Source organism: Bacillus rossius, chromosome 12 (assembly GCF_032445375.1).
Source record: "Bacillus rossius redtenbacheri isolate Brsri chromosome 12, Brsri_v3, whole genome shotgun sequence".
NCBI lineage: Eukaryota > Metazoa > Arthropoda > Insecta > Phasmatodea > Bacillidae > Bacillus > Bacillus rossius.
In genome coordinates, this window is record NC_086339.1 from 51,345,916 (window position 1) to 51,363,957 (window position 18,042).

Consider the following 18,042-nt stretch of genomic DNA (forward strand, 5'->3'; position numbering starts at 1 on the left):
CGAAACCCCTTATTTACGTTACCGTTATTTACGTTTTCCCGTTATTTTCACTTTATTCTTCAGGTGCCGTTTAGTTCCTATTTAGTCCAATACAATACTTTCACGCGAATTACGTCTCAAAAATCGAATCCATCCCGCTATGTACGTCACGTAACTACCATAAACAACCAGAAAATACCGTGGGTACTTTAAGAGTAGATAAGATTAGCTAGTAGGCCTAAAAACATTGTGAAAAACGTAACGTTTATAGTCGGCAATGAACATTTTAAATCGCAAAATATACATATTTTGTAACATGAAAAGTTGCTTTTATTTCTAAACATGTAATAATTTAAGCCTAGGCGTGTAAAAGTCCGAGTAATTATAGCTGGAGACAATCTAAAATGCACGAGGGAAAAACGTAAACTCAGGAATGTATGAACTGAACGTGGCTGATTGTTAATTTCTGATACTGTATTTATGTCACAACTTAGCCGAAATACTGGTACGAGACAAACTTAACAAGATAAAGTGAGCGGAGTCTTGGTAACTGTTTTATACGTATTTTATAATTTCGGAAGTATTGTACAGTTGACGCATATTTTTTAAACTAACAATTTATTTCTGGGGATCGTAATTAATTAATTATTGGTATCAAGACATCAAGATGAACGTAAACTTGAACATGTCACGGCAGCGAGAAAACTGGTGCGTATACCAATAAACTAGTATAAAACTGGACAAAACTGGTACACGGGAGGTGGAGCTTATATTTTTTTCCGCTAAGCTCGCATCTATTGGCTGGCTGCTGATGGAAGGTCACGAGTCTGGGCGAAGCGTTGAGTGAGTTATACTGCGCATGCGCAGCACAGAGAACAGAGAGAGCCAGCCGGCGACTACGCCGCGCCGAAACAACAGCTGGCCAAGTACAATGTCCTTTCTCCAAGCACGGCACGCTATTGACGGTAAATTTCCATCAATTTGCGGCCCTTTTTTAAATTTTTTTTTACTGTGGTGTAATGTGTATGTGTAATGAATTACCGGTGCGACCTATATAGGGGGAATCTTAAATACCAAATTCAAGACCTCAAATTATGGGTGCAACCTATATGCAATGGCGACCTATATGCGAGTAAATGCGGTATATTAGGGTGGTTTTTATTTTTCAAAGTCTTAATTTCAAATCGCCTACCCCCCAGTTTTTTTTCCTTTTGTTAAAAGTTAAAAAAACGAGCCCTCACTCATTAGGATCGGAGGTCGGGAACCCGTGCCGCAGCGAGCCTGAAGTTGGGAGGACGAAGCGCTTCCCGGCGCGAGCTGCGACACGCGCGGGCGTGTCCGTGCTAGCCTCGACATGTCCGAGCCTAGGTCCTCCCGCACTTCTCAGATCTCGAACTGTTGTGCGTGTTACAAGTCCCCGCTATGAAGCAAGTATGTGTTCCAATTTGAGAAGTGCCGATAACGTTTATTTAGTGGGTTCAGTGTGTCAGCAAATTCGTGGTTGCAAGCTACCCTCAAACAAGCAAGTACTTTGTTTTATTTTATAATTTACGTGAAGTGAAGTTGTCTCTTGCCGAAAGTGCTAATTTAGTGATAAGAGAGTGTTTAATTTTTTGGGAGAAGGCAAGGATCCCTACGAGATCGCAACATTGCCAGGAAAAACTCATTAAATTACATTCTCATCAGTCATCGGAAACGCAGCATGAGCGTGAGAATGAATTCTTATTAGATTTAAATAATTCATTTGATATTGCGCATGCAAATGCTTTGGAGTCAATTAAAATAGAAGAAGATAAAATATTTTTGCAGCTCCAAAGAGAAACTGGACGGAAAGGGTGTCTTGCCGGGATTGACAAGAAGACGACAAAACGGGAGGAACGGTCAATCGAGAGAGCCATTAAATTTGATGAAAGGAGGGCCAAAGAACAGGCACACCGCGAGGGTAATATTAAATTTCACTTTGACGCAGAAAGTAGTTCTGAAGAGTCTTGATTCATCCGACACACCTTCATCTAGTTTGTCCCTACCTTGTCCCACCCAAAGAACAGGACCCTCCGAAGAAAATTCTGATGAACCGGATAAGGTAATGCGCTGTCGGAAATTCATTTTCACACCGAAGTTAATGGCAGCCTTGGATCGTTGCCAAATAAGTCAACAGAATGCAGTATTCATTTTAGAAGCAGCAGTTGAAGCACTAGGCCTTAACATAACAGATATAGCTCTCAATACGACATCTCTACAAACATATAGAGAAAGGTTTAGGAAAAATAACTGTCTGAAAATTAAACAACTATTTAAAGAGGATGTGCCTAAGTTTGTAACTGTTCATTGGGATGGTAAGCTATTTCCAGCATTGAATGTGCGAGATCCAAAGCAAGAAAGGCTGTCAGTTATAGTTTCCTATGATGGTAACTGTTATGGCCACACCTACAACAACTGGCATCAATGCGGTGTGGAAGGCAGACGTACATCTGGAAACACAGCAGCGGCCTGGTCAGCAATAACATGGTGTGATGTCGGACCCGCGAGTTAAAACATATTGCAAGAGAACTTAACAATGGCGACGAGGATGGGATTCAAACCCACGCGTGCAAAGCACATTGGATTAGCAGCTATGTCACCAACCTGGAAAATCTGTTGGTCATGCTGACTGCTTGAGTAGGTTGCCTCAGCCTACATCTGCAGATGATTTGTGCCCTGAACATAGGCGGGCCTACAGGGGGGGCCAGGTGGGCCATGGCCCCCCCTAATGTAATCACCCAGATCGGCATTTTCTCTAATGCATTCGTTAATATTCGTATATTCCTGGCACTGTGACACTCAAACTGTTTTTCAGTGTTGCAGCGTGCTAATTAACAATATTTTTAAACATTTTATCGTTCTGGAAATACAGCCGCCTTAGTTTATTTAAAAAACGAGGTCATAGCCAAGCAAAAAAAAAAAAAAAAAATATATTTTTTAAGAGGTTTGTTAAAGTTCTGTTGTCTGAATTGCTGTGTTTGCATTCACTAAAAAGGAGTTCATTTCATGGTATATCTGGACCAAGCTATTGGAACATTCGAGGGGAGGAAATGTGTAAGTACCATTTAAACATTGTCTATGGAAAAAAAACATATTTTCAAGATTGTTAACATTATACGGATATAAATATTAACTAGTAAAAATATCTCGTTGATACTGCACAAAAATATAAACATGTATGAATGTATTTAGGCTATTTAACATTCTAAATTCAGCTTCTGATTTAAAAATTAAGCAGGGCCCCCCCTAATGGAAATGTCTGGGCACGCCTATGGCCCTGAACCAGTTGGCGTGCACCTCCTGGAGGCTAGGAACCTACATCTCTTATCTCCACGAGATATCGCAAAAGCTACAGAGAATGATGATATTCTACGGCAAGTCAAACGCTACATGCATCATGGTTGGCCGGACAAGGTACAAGACAGCTTGTGCCCATATTTCGTCAAAAGGTCAGCGCTATCGCTACAATCTAATTGCATCTTATGGCATGACAGGGTCGTGATTCCATTGTCACTGCAAGAGACAGTATTCAAATTGATTCATTCCACACACCCAGGCGAAAACTGCAGCAAGGCCATTGCCCGAAGTATTGTCTGGTGGCACAATATCGACATGGACATTCAGAACAAGGTGAAACTTTGCCAAGCCTGTCAATCAGCTCCAAGATCTCCATGGCCCTGTGCAAAATCCGCTTGGGAACGAGTGCATTTTGACTATGCAGGACCATTCCTGGGACATTACCTGCTCATTGCAATTGATGCATTTTCGAAATGGCCAATAGTCAAAGTGGTGTCAAGTTTGACTACTTCGGTTCTTATTACACACACACACTACATCCTGATTGATTTTGGCAAACCAGTGGTCATCGTAACGGATAATGGACTGCAGTTTACATCCGATGCTTTCAATGACTTCCTTCGCATAAATGGCATACGCCACCTGTGTACCCCGCCGTGGCACCCTTCTTCAAATGGGCTAGCGGAAAGCACAATTCAAACAGTCAAGAAGTTACTGCTTAAGTTCGAGGATGTAGATATCCATGCAAGAGTGGCCCTCATCGTCCAATGGGTAGAACTCCTGCGGAAGCCATGGGTAGAGCATTTCGTACACATCTTACTCAACTACACCCTGCATCCGAGTTTGACGCACCAACACCGGTGACATTGCCCTCACTCCAAGTCGGGGAACTGGTATGGATGAGGAAGCATAGTTCAAGCAAATCTAGTTGGGTACCAGGTATAGTACATGGTCATTCTGGAGCTTGAGCCTATGACATTCGACTAGACTGTGGGTTGCTGGCCATGAACGTTTCTGCTGACTATGTACGTCGACGATTTGCTGAAGAACCTGGAGATGACATTGATGACCTTCCCACGAGGATGGTCGATACAGGTGCACCTCCATCTGTATTACCATTATTCCAGAGAAGTTCTGAGGGATGTAGTGCTCACATGTCAGGACATAGTCATGCTGCATCAACGTTGGGGGTGACTTATCCGGCTTATCCCTGGGGTAACATACATCAAAACAGGCATCAGACACATTCACCCGATACACAGGAAGAAACTGGTGCTACAACGTCAACACTGTCACCTGCACCATCCAACCAAAAAAATGACTGTGCTACATCTGCAAGAGTGGCTAGCTCATCACCAGCAGCTTCACCTCCCCTTCATGATGCTGCTGCCCGTACGGCCTGCTCAGCACTAGACTCTCCATTTCTGGGCTTTCCGGAAGCGTCGTGCCCAGCAGCTTTACCCCTCCAGAGAGGCAGTTCACCTGACCAAGTTCCCCACCAACCACAGCCCATGCAGTCTACAAGATCTACAGTTACCAGTTGTGGGCGTATATCTGGCAACAACTGGCATCAATGCGGTGTGCAAGGCAGACGTACATCTGGAAACACAGCAGCGGCCTGGCCAGCAATAACATGGTGTGATGTCGGACCCGCGAGTTAAAACATATTGCAAGAGAACTTAACAGTAAGAAAGAAAAATTGTTGGGGGTACCAAAATTAGAAAATAGTTCAGGAAGAGAGCAGGCCTCAGCTGTTTGGACTGTTCTGGGAGACTGGGGATTGCAAGAAAAAGTTGAAATGTTGTGCTCCGACACTACTGCGTCTAATACAGGACGTTTCAGTGGCTCTGTAACGTATTTAGAGCAATATGCCAAAAGAGATTGACGTCCCTCGGCTTCTGGTCCCTATTTCCCTGTTTGCTAGAAATGTCCGTTATGCCCGTGCTGCTCTCGTCGGAGAGGTGTGGGTCCAGGCCGACGTGGCCGGGACCGGGAAATGCGGGACCTGGAGGGATGGTGAGGTAGAATGACAGGTAGATCGAAAGGATCACTCGATGTTGATCGTTCCACGAGCTCTTTTATTGCAATCAGAGAGCTTGCCGCGGCCTGGCGGATCCGTCGCGGGGTGCGCGCCCTTCCCACGAAGACCCGGACTCCCGAAGACCGTCTCGTACGGCCCACTCGTCCCGACGCGTAAGGGCAGTTCTCCCACGTACAAAGTTCCTGATATCCAACTGCTTCGCAAAGGCACATGACGCGTGCGCGGTTCTTACGTACAAACTCGTAACGTCGGCGATGGTGCAGCAAAGAGTGACTATGTCCCTCACAAAGACACGTGAGGCGTGCGCGGTGCTTACGTACTGACTCGTAATGTCGGCGAAAGTTCAGCGGTGCGTAACTATGCTTATGCGTCCTATAATGACCGACTCGTGACGTAACTCGTAATTCGGACACCCAATCGCGTGGGCGGCACGTCCAGTGGCGGATTTACCAGTAGGCTGAGTAGGCTTGAGCCTAGGGCGGCAGATTTTTGGGGCGGCAAATTTGGGGACCGATTTTTTTTTTTTGCTACCTCATAGAAATCAAAAATATTTCTGCATGACGGTTTTCTGTTTTCTGATGTTTTACAAATAGAAGTCTGCAACAAATTTTGCCGATGACTTTCCCCTCTCCCTTGTCATTGTACGTTCCGTGAATCCGTGTAGCAAACTTCCATATTCCAGAGTAAAACAGCTAGTTCGCTAGTCAGTAAATGCGAATTTTAATGGACAAGGCCTCGGTTGGCACTACACGCCCAAGACAACTATGGTCCCGGGAAAAATGTGACTACCCAAGGTCAGAAGGGCCCCTCCGCCCTCCCTCCGCCGCTATCCCTTCCGCCAGACTGTCCCCTCCCTTCTCCTAGTCCGCCTCAAGGGTCGAACCGCGTCATGTCGCGGGTGGGGCGGCAATTAGAGCTGTTACCTCGGGAGTCGGGACCACAGTTGTCTTACGCGTGTATTGCATAACGAATTGATATTTCTACGTAGGTGTGTCGTGTGGACTGTTATTTTTCGAAGTGTTTCGTGAATTGTATCATTGTATGAATATTTTCACAGCACCGGTAAGTAAAACCTTTTTATAATCATAATACATTATAATAAAGCATCTGTAACGATAACGAATAAATTTATTGAAAAAGCCCTGCAATAATATTTTTCATTTTGAAGCTTGGAACATGGTCACGTTAAATTTAGAACATTTTCATATTAACTATAAATAGTATTCTAAAAGATTGCTCATGGTTATCTTGTCATTTTGTCTTTTTCAATGAAGCAAACATCAAAAAATAGAAATAATAATTCACAATAAACAATTCATCGGAAACCATGCAAAGAAATTTTAATTTTTTCGTGATAGCATTAAAAAAATACGTTTTTACGTTAACTATTTATTATGTGAATTCTGAATGAAGGATAGGGGTGAGCAGGGTAACGTGGCCATCCTAAGATAAAACGATACATAAATTGTATATTGTAATTAAAATCAAAATATAAAATAACCCTTCAATAATATAGTTTTCGTACAATCAAAACACCATTAAAATGTAAATATTGGAGCGACTCATGTTTGTTTTTTGTTTGCCCGTCGCACTAATCGGGTAAATGATATGACATTTTTTTTTTCATTTTTCTTTTATCTTAAGGAAACTAAATCACGGGATACCATTTCCGGCCACCTGCACTTGTTTGTGAAATATGAGCCGTCCTTGAGATACTGCCACCTTATCTGCCAAGCCTCTCCTGCTGGCAAATTTTTGTGTAAGGTCGTTCCCCACACGAAAACAACACACACATTGCAAAACACGTTAGAAATTTACAGTGTAGATTAAAAAAAAATGTAAAATGTTCAATAGTTTGTTTTATTATTTAGTAATACATAAATAGAGCTAAGTATATACAGTTCGGGCAAAGTGAACATGCGGTGGTGGCTGGCCACTTTGCCCTCTGAGACGCCATTACAAAAAAACTAGCAAAAAAAAAGACATCTTCTACAGTTATTAATATGTGGTATTAAAGTTTAAAACATGCTAATTTGGATAGGCTATATTAAATAATTATGGCATTACTGTGTATTTAATAATGATCAACAGTAATTATTACTTACCTTACATGTTACATCAGAAATAGTAAAACCAGTAAAACCTTAATAAAACAAATAACTTTCACTGCAAACAGACCGGGTGCTCTCAGAACACTAATGGCGTCTCTTACAAATGTTTCACATCCTCGCTACCAAACTTCATCACTCTCCAGCTGAGTAACAGCCAATGGCCACTTTGCTCGCTCTGGCTACGTTACCCTGCCCTCCCCTATCGCTGCTTGTGTACGAAAAATAAACTTGTTAATTTAATCCTTTCCATTTCAGTTCCTGAAGAAAAAATTGTGAAAATGAGTGATGGGAGAAAGCGACTTAGTGGAGCGGAGTACAAAAAGAAGGCCAAAATAAAAAAGAAGAACAAGAGCAAATTATACGAAAAACCACAAAAATTGACAGTTTTTTTAAAAATGAAAATTGGGTCGAAAAAACGGGAACTTCAACAATGCAATCTGGAAAGGATGAAACGGACTTTAATTCTGCTGCCCAACTGTCATCTGTTGAACTATCGACTAAAGAAAAAACTGATGATTATGTTCTTGACGACGAGTGCTCCAAAATTGAAGATGCCTCTCAGACCGAATCGTTAAATGATGACCAAAAGCAAACAACTGTAGATCAAAACAAAGATCCAGCTTTATGGGAAATTAACGATACTTTAAGGGAAATTATTGCAAGATGCGGCTTTTATCAAAACAAGTCTTCTGACTTCTCTAAAAGTGGAAAACTATATGCTGATCAACGTCGTTTCTTGCCAGTGAGTATCTTTCAAAGAAAAATGAAAAACAATGAAGTGAAGGACCGAAATTGGCTGGTTTACTCTGAAAGTAAGAGTTCCGTATATTGCGGACCATGTTTAGCATTCGGTCCATTGGAGAATAAAACTCAGTTCGAGAACGAAGGATTTAATGACTGGAAAAATGCAGAACACCGAGTAGCTCAGCATGAAAACTCTGCGCGTCATAAATCCAGTATCTTTAGTCTGAAAGCTAGAAGTGCGATTGATGGTCGAATCGACAATTTACTGCATTTGCAAATTGATGAAGAAATTACTTATTGGAGAAATGTTCTGAAAAGGGTTGTTGCTGTAGTGAAGCGGCTGTGTTCAAGAGGTCTCGCTTTTAGAGGAAAAAGTGAAAAGTTCGGTGATCCACACAACGGAAATTATTTTATGATTCTGGAACTGTTAGCTGAGTTTGATCCTTTCTTAGCCAGTCATATTGAACGATTTGGGAATCAAGGATCCGGAAGTACCAGTTACTTATCGAAGACCGTTTGTGATGAATTTATACTTTTGATGTGCCATAAAGTCTTGAAGCAAATTGGAGACGAGATAAGAAGGGAGAAATACTTTTCCTTAATCATCGATTCAACACCGGATATAGCACATGTGGACCAGCTCACCTTCGTGATTCGGTATGTTTTAGAAACAGGAGAACCCTGTGAAAGATTCCTCAAGTTTTTGCCCTCAGTGGGACATAAAGCTGAAGAAATGTTTGCTGCCATTACTTCGGAACTAAAAACCTTGGGTTTGAACATTGAAGACTGCCGTGGACAATCGTATGACAATGCCGCAAATATGTCTGGCATATACAATGGCTTACAGGCTAAAATTCAAAGTCAAGCACCGTTTGCTTTTTTCGTTCCTTGCTCTGCCCATTCTTTAAATTTAGTGGCAACTGCGACTGCTGAATCTTGCACAGAAGCTTGTCGATTCTTCATGTTGCTCCAAGAAATATACGTTTTTTTTTCAAGTTCAACACAACGCTGGAAGATATTGATGACTGAAGTCGGAGAAGGCAAAACAGTCAAGAGAGTAAACCTCACACGTTGGTCAGCTAGAGAGGATGCATGCAGAAGTTTGAGAGATTCGTGGCACGAAGTCATTAAAGCTTTGGAAACAATCAGGAATGACTGCACCGAAAAGCCTGTCACAAGAAATGAAGCAATGGGAATTCTTTCAAAATTAAAAAAACTGGAAACAGCGTTAATGGTTGTTGTGTGGAATGTTTTTTTGGAAAGAATAAACAAAGTAAATGTTCAAATCCAGGCTTCTACCGTAGATTTGATTACTGTAGCCGATCTTTATGAATCTCTTCGCAAGTTTTTCGTAGAGCAACGAGAAAACTTCAAGTATTTCGAAGAAATGGCAATGGAATTAAGTGCGTCGAAGCAGTACACAAAAGACTTGGGAAAAAGACAACTGAAAAGAAAAAAATTTGCTGATGAAACACCCGATGAAGAAATGAGTATGACAGCGAGTGATACTAGCGATACTTTCAGGGTTAATACATTTCTCGTCATCATTGATAGACTCGTATCCGAATTAGAAAAAAGGAAGAAGGCATACGACAATTTCAATGAAAAATTTTCATTTCTGACCAAAATGAGCGAGTTATCATTATCAACCCTTACGAAAAAGGCTCTGTCCTTAGAAAAAATGTATCCTAATGATTTAGAGACTGAGTTGGTTCAAGAATGCATACATTTTCAAAGCCACATATCTTCGCAAAGCATTCTGGTAAAACCAGATTTTACATCATTACAGAGTCTATCTTCGTTTCTGCGAAAACAAAGTTTGCAGAACGTTTATCCGAACTTGGACATAGCCCTTCGTATGGCCTTATGTACACCAGCGACAAATTGTTCGGGTGAGAGAAGTTTTTCTTGTCTAAAAAGGGTAAAAAATTATTTGAGATCGACCTTGAGCCAAGAAAAATTAAACGCTTTAGCACTTTTGTGCATAGAGTCGGAATTAATGAACAATATTACTTACGACGATATAATCGATGATTTTGCCAACAAAAAATCGCGCAAAAAGGGATTGTAACGAACTTAATCTAGGACATGAAAATTGTAGAGGCAAGGGCGGCAAAAACTTTGCAGCCTATACCTGGAAAATTTGTAAATCCGCCACTGGGCACGTCGTAAGCAGCTCGGCCGCTGCGAAATGCTCGTCCTATGGCGGTGTCGCCGGACCGTGAGCTCGATAGACCCGTCTCGCGATCAGCGCGGAGCGGAGCGCGCGTCCGCCGCTGCTCGAGTCCTGAGTTCAACTACTCTCCCCCGCCCGTCCGCGGGCCGTCGCGCGCGGGCAGCGGGGGAGGGGAGGGGAATCGGCTGGCGTGGGAGAACGCCACCCCTCGCGACGCGGATGAGCGCCAGGCCGCGCTTACATACAGACACTGCGATACGTTTACAAGAATTACAAGATTATTACACGATAGTTAATACATTACAGTTACATTATTTACACACTTAAAACAAAGTCACGGTCATTTGGGAAGAAAATATATACACACAGAAACATTTACATATTAACACTGGCTCACTGGCGTGCTAGGGCGCACGCGGGTGCGTCCCTGGCCGATGCACAACACTGGGGGCACAATGGAGGACGTTGACGAGGCATAACGGCCTGAAGGAGCCGAGGAGACACTTGGGTCGACGTCAAGATCTAATATAGTTTCCTGTAGACATCACATGTACGAGCTAGTTTTGCGGAGTGTCTTCGAATAGGAGTTTTCAAAGGCTTCGTGCAGTCCAGATAAAGTTTATTTAAAAGAAAATTAAAGAACAATGGAATATATTGGATCACGAAAATTATATCACGGGGCAAACTTACCTAAAAGCAATATTGGATGAACAAGAACATGCGAACATCACAAATTATTTGTATGCAGCGCTGCAAAACCAAAATTTAAAACATGGTTACTGTGAACTGACTGAATTGTGCATAGTTTTTATTGGAAAGGATCCGGAACAGAACTCCAGGAGTTCTCCATCATGCCCGTTGGATGGCGAAAGCTTTGTATTCCTTTAAAATGTTTTTTTTTTCTTCAGTCAGTTAGCCTTGAATGTGTCTGAAGTTAACAGTTTAAGAAATATATGTGTGTTCTTAGTGAAACTTTGTGTAAAAGCCTGGCTGGAGTTTACGTTAGCTGTACAGGTGCCATTGAATGACTTACTATTTATAAAACAATTGAAAAAATATGAAACCGTAAATAAAGGTATTTCGTCTGCTGCGCTGAAGAAATTTGCAGTCACTTATGGTATTAATTAGAAGATTTGGCTATTTTAGGACTTTTTGATAAAAATGTTTCTGTATCATCAAAAATGAAAATGGTTGAAACTTAAAACGGGAAAATCTCAACACGGAAAGAAAGTATTCCGTTTCTCCAAGCGATACTTTTCACCTTACATGTAAGATCATTTCTGTATTTATTTTTGCTTATGAAATTTATGAAAATATTGTAAACATAATGGAAACCTGTCATTATTAACCATGCTTGGCTCAAAAACCATTTTTATATGGCATATACATAAAATATTATTATTATAGAGTTTAATAAAAAAATGGTTACGGATTTATTTTCTTTTTGTTTCAGTTAAAAATATTGAAGACTTCGTTTTTAAAAAAAAGTTTAAATTTCCTGAAAAAATTAGAGATCAACATTAACTTTTTGAATCATTAGCCTAGACTTTTGGGGCGCACTATTTAGAGAGACAAAGAACAATCAGTAATTGTTGGGTTTTTAATGAGAAAATACACACTTTGTCTTAGCACTTTATTTTTCTACAGCTCGGGATTCCGCCATCTTTCTCCAACTAAAAACTACCAGTACCAACATGACAATAATTCATTCTCCAACAGTAATTTAAGAGTAGTAAATGACACGGCAGAGAGGGGCGTGAAATTAATACCAGATTTTAACGGACTGTTCACAGCTAATGAAGAACAAAGAAAATTTCTTTTTCACAGTGTTGAAGACCACAGGAAGCAAATTTCTGATTGCAAAAAAACTTCAATGAAACGAAAATTTGTTAAAGTTGGAATTATTATTTTACTAAGCACCTAAATGTTCATTTAAAAAACGTATTTTGAAAATAAAATGATACCTATTACCATCTTTAATTTATTTGGAAGTTTTAATTTTTTTTTTCCCCCCATATTCAAGGCAGATGTTGCACGGGCTAATTTTAAATGTACTAAAGGAATTTTGTATATTGTCATTTTACAGAAAAGGGGGGGAAATAACAGTTGGGGAATCTAGAATTATAGGAAGAAATTCCAGGAATGCAAAAGAAAAATCATTAAGACGTAAATTTGTTTAAGTTTGAATTAAGACTTTTTTTATAAGCATTCAAAATTTGTATTTCTTTTACTAAAAATATATTCATTCATTAAAAAATAATAAAAAAATATAACAGCATTTTTAATTTATTAGCGAGTTTTAATTTTTAACCCTACATTGCCATATTCAATGGCGATGCGGCAGGGTTAACGTTAAAATTTTCAAACGATCTTTTGTATATCATCATTTTAAGGGAAAGGAAAAAAAAAAAAATGAGGGAAAGGCAACCCGAAATTACAAAAAAAATTTTTTCCACTATAAATAAGGACCACCCTAATATATATATATATGCTAGTACTTTTCATCAACTAATCATAGCTGTTGTTAATGCTAGTGCTTCCATCAACTAGCCCTAAATAATAGCAATGCTAGTGCTTCCCAGCAACTAATCCTAGCTGTTGGCAATGCTAGTGCTTCCTATCAACTAATCCTTGCTGTTGGCAATGCTAATGCTTTCCATCAACTAATTCTAACTGTTGGCAATGCTAGTGCTTTTCATCAACTAATCATAGCTGTTGGTAATGCTAGTGCATCCATCAACTAGCCCTAAATAATAGCAATGCTAGTGCTTCCCAGCAACTAATCCTAGCTGTTGGCAATGCTAGTGCTTCCCATCAACTATTCCTAGCTGTTGGCAATGATAGATTTTTCTCCATCTTGTAAATTCATGGATCTGCTTTGGTTTGCACTAAGTTTGATTGTACTAAGACCTCATGCAGCTTTTGGTTCCAGCAGCGGCCACTTTGTTTTAAACCATAGATGGATTTTTTAAACTTCCATACCTTTCCTTCTTCGCCTTTATGCACCACTTCAGCGGGAGTTAGTACATAACAGTCCCTGTCGATTTCTCCATACAGGTAGGCTGTGAAGACATCCATGTGGTCTATGGATAGTCCCATCTTTGCGGCAAAAGCGAAAAGATACCTGATTGAGGTATGTTTTGCCTCCGGGGAGAAAGTCTCGTCATAATCTCTCCCAAAGGTCTGGGCACATCCCTTTACTACTAGTCTTGCTTTGATCACTTTTTTGTTATCTTGGTCCTTTACTTTCAACAACCATTTCGTCTTTAGTAATTTTTCGCCTGTAGGCCGGTCGACCAGTTCAAAGGAATCATTTTTCTTTAGAGAGTCCATTTAACTTTTCATGGCTACTTCCCAGTCTGTTTTGTGTGGCCCATTCATTGATTCATTGCTTCTATCAGTGTTGTCTCATGGGTGTCATTGCAGTTTGTGAGGTAGGTTTCATGATTCGGAAATATTTTTGGTTTTTGTTTTCGTTGGGATTTTCGCATCACAAGTTCACTCTTCTCTGTAACAGTATTTTTATTTTCACTTCTTTCTTGCAGATTTTTGAAGCCATGGAAGGGCTCATCTTCCAATATACTATCTGTTTCCTCTGCATCTGTACTCTCCTCTGTGAACACAACAGGATTTTATTCGATTTCTTTTTCTTGGTTTCCCATTCTAGAATTTCCATACCTTGCTTGTCTTCAAAAAACTTCACATCTCTTGAGATTATCACTCTTTTTTTGGATTTGTAGGATTGATTAACCTGTAGGCCCTTGACTCTTCACTGTACCCTACAAGGATACATTCTTCACTTTTTGAGTCCAACTTGGTCCTGTTTTGCTTTGGTATGAGCTTCATTGCTTTGCAGCCAAATGTCTTCAGGTGTGATATGTTTGTTTGTCTCCCAGTCCATACCTCTTCCGGTGTCTTCCCTTTTACTGCTTTTGTTGGACTTCTGTTTTTAAGGTAGGTTGCAGTGTTGACTGCTTCGCCACAATATTTTCTGTCCAGGCCAGTCTCTTCTAACATGGTTCTCGCTTTTTCTATCAAGGTGCGGTTCACTCTTTCACTGACTCCATTTTGCTCAGGTGAGAAGGGTGTTGTCCTTTCATGAATTATGCCACAGTCCTTCAAAAAAGATCAAGGTTTTGTTTACATACTCTCCTTCGTTATCTGTCCTCATGCTTTAATTTTTGCCCCCGTTTGTGTCTCCACCAGATTTTTTAAGTCTTTCAATTTTTCCAAAACTTCATTTTTGTTTCTAAGCAGGTAAGTGAAGGTCTTTCGACTGAAATCATCAGTGAATGTTAGCACATAACGGGCACCACCCAATGTGGGCGTGCTCATTGATCCGCAAACATCCGAATGTACTAATTGGAGTACCCCTTTGAATTTAATCCTTGCGTGTTTGCTATAAGAATTTCTACTCTGTTTTCCCTTTACACAAACTATACAGTCACTGTTTATGTCATCGCTGAACTCCATCCCAAATTGACATGCTCCTTAGTTTGTTCATGGATTTTCTGTTCAAATGCCCTAACCTTCTGTGCCACAAATTTCTTGGCAGACCTACTGTTGCATTTTTTCCATTTACATCATGAGCACTTAAGGCATCACTTTGGCTGCAAGTGCTCCTGATGTAAGAGTTTCACTTCACTTTGTAAATGCCCCCTTCATTTTTAGCAGTTGTAACTACATTTCCCTTTATTTGGCATTCATCATACACCTTGCAAACCTCACTATCAAAAAATACCTTCAGGCCCTTGTTGGTCATCTTGCTGACAGACAACAGGTTTGCTGATAGCTCAGGTACATAGAGAACATCATATATGTTGACTTCATTCTTGAGTTTGACCAACCCTGCACCTTCAGACATTATTTAGTTATTGTTTGCTACAACTATTTCTTGTGTGTTTTCCTTCATGTCTTTTATCCAGTGCTTGTTCATCGTCATGTGGGATGTAGCTCCCGAATCCACTATCCAGTCTCCGGTGCCAGTGGTCACTGATGATAAGGCTGCGATTAGGGTGGTAGGTCTGTATTCTGTTGCATTTGCCCTTTTAAATTGGGAGTTCTTCTGCATATGGCATTCATTTGATTTATGCCCTTTTTTGTGGCAGTTGAAACAAATAATGTGGCTCTTGCATGCGTCTGCTCTGTGTCCCCTCTTGTTGCACTTATAACACGTGATAGTTGACAAATCATTTTTCCTACATTTTGATGTCATTGCTGATTCCTCGAGGCGGTGTGGTTTCGCCACTTTTTGGATGAGTGTTGATATTTTATAGTCTGAAGTAGTTTTTACTCCTGTGCTCTCTATTGCCATTATCATTGGTTCGTAATCTTCCGTTAAACCACTCAGCATGATGACTCCTAGAAATTCATCTTCGATCTTGGAATGTATTGCTTCTAGCTTCTGCGACAGGGACAGAATTTCGTTCAGGTATTCTTCCATACAGCTGAAGTCCTTCTGTTGTATTCTGAATAGTTTTCTAAGTAAGGAAACCTTCTTGTCAGCCCTTTGTTTTCGTAGGTGTCTTCTAATTTGGTCCAAACTTGTTTAGCTGTTTTGCAGCTTTTTACTATTGGATATAGGCTTTTGTCGATTATCAGGCAAATCTTGGATTTTGCCTTTTTATCCTTGGTTTTATCTTCCTCGGCGTCATTTACACTCAACCACAAGTCCTCTGCAGTGAGGTACATTTCCATCCCGAACTTCCACGAAGTGTAATTATCAGTTCCTTGCAGTTTTTTGATGCCGGCTAATACCAGCTAATTTGGGTTTCCCTTGATTTCTTGCTGGCCATAATTGGTGATTTTAACTTTAACATGGGTTATCTTCAGATGTTTTCACAGATTCCCGCGCTTTCTCATTTGTAAACACCGTGTTGCGTCTGCCATTTTTACGCTCCGATAAACTATCGCGCCGAGAAAAATGCGATTTAAACTCTGACAATCTGCTGGGCCCATTACCTGTTGGTTTGTTAATCGGGTAAACATATTAAAAACAGCCAGAGTCGCATTTTCACATGATTTACTACCGAGCTATCCTGTTGAAAAATACATACGCACGGCCATCTTGGCTTACAATTAACTTAAAACAAAACAAGTACCTACTACTCTAGTCACAACCATGTAGTATTAAGATTTAATACCAGTAGTATAGTTTGGGGGCTACTGGCACACGGTCCAGGATGAGGTGCGAGGTGCCGAACCACATCTCTGACGTCACGTCCATCAATGACGTCACGGCGGCCATCTTGGATGAGCGAAACGGGACACAGCGTAACGAGATGCAGTGTAACGGGACATAACATAATGGGACAAGTTGACCCCGGCAGCCATTTTGGATCCACCATCTTGGATCCGCCATTTTGGATGACGTCATTGTGTTCTAGAAAATTCCGGCGATGTGTTATCCGCCATTTTTGAATGATGACGTCACCGTTGCCATTTTCGTTACGGACGCCATATTTAACTTTTTTATTTATTATCCGATTTTAATGAAAAAAAATTTAAAAATTATAAAAAAATTAAATAATAAAATTTTAATAAATTATTTATAAAAACATACATTTACGGCACGGAGCTCGGAGTCCTCGGATCGAACACGGTGCGGGCAAAAATAAATTAAAAATGGCGACCGATCCTTCCCCCGTGGTGGCTGCTGGCAGACTGACTCCCACCACTTTTTTTCAAAGCATATATAATAACATCTAGTATGATGTCATGTCCGCCATCTTGAAAATCCGTAATTTTAATGCTAGAGATTCGGGAAAAAAATTAAAAATCATTAAAAAAATTAATCAACCTAATTAAATAATAAAAAAATCCTTAAAACCACCGTTGCACTTTTCGTGACGACTGCCATCTTGAAATCACCGGCTGGAGGTCACCATCTTGTTTTCGTCCGCTAGAGTGTGCTGATACCATGTTTGTATAATTATCTGGTCACAACACCTTTGACCTTGACCTTGAACTTTGACCTTGACCTTGCAATCCAACCTTGACCTCGAAATTTGACCTTGACCTTGAAATTTGACCTTGGCCTTGAAATTTGACCTTGACCTTGTCGACCATCATGGATCCGACATTTTATGTTCAGTACATGCTACCAGGAGCTACCACCTGCTGGAGTACGCCATCTTGTGTGTGTACTTGTATTATAGAGTACATTTCCATCTGGATAATTTTATTCTAACCCGCTACAGTGCAGTAATCATTTATTAAGGAGGTGCCCCCCCGTCATCTTGAAATTCGGCCACCATCTTGAAATCATGTAATAATGTAGCTAGAAAAGCGGGAAAAAATCCAAAATTCACTAAATAAATCACTCATTAACTTACATATCGATTCGATCCGCTCCAGTCCTTGGTTCGATCCACGATCAATGCAATAATATTTAATTTGATGAAAAAAATAATAATTCCAATAAACCATGTTCAACATTCTTAAAGAGACTTTAAATCCTCTACTACCATAATCCTATCAGACATCAAAACCACCATATTGGAAATTCGTAATTGTAATGCTAGTGATTCGGGAAAAAGTTCAAAATTCATTAAATAAATTTGTAATCTATATACCGATTGATTAGATCGACTAAGGTCCTTGGTTTGATCCCTGGCCGATACAAAACAACTTTAATTTTAAAAAAGTACCAGAAAAGTGTAAGGTTCGAGAAA

The 18,042-nt window shown here is 40.3% G+C and overlaps 1 protein-coding gene across 6 annotated transcripts in view; it reads right to left on the reverse strand.

The window, feature by feature from the left end:
- LOC134537937 (protein takeout-like) overlaps window positions 1–18,042 on the reverse strand; it is a 140,269-nt gene that overhangs the window by 2,596 nt on the left and 119,631 nt on the right. The window lies entirely within an intron of this gene.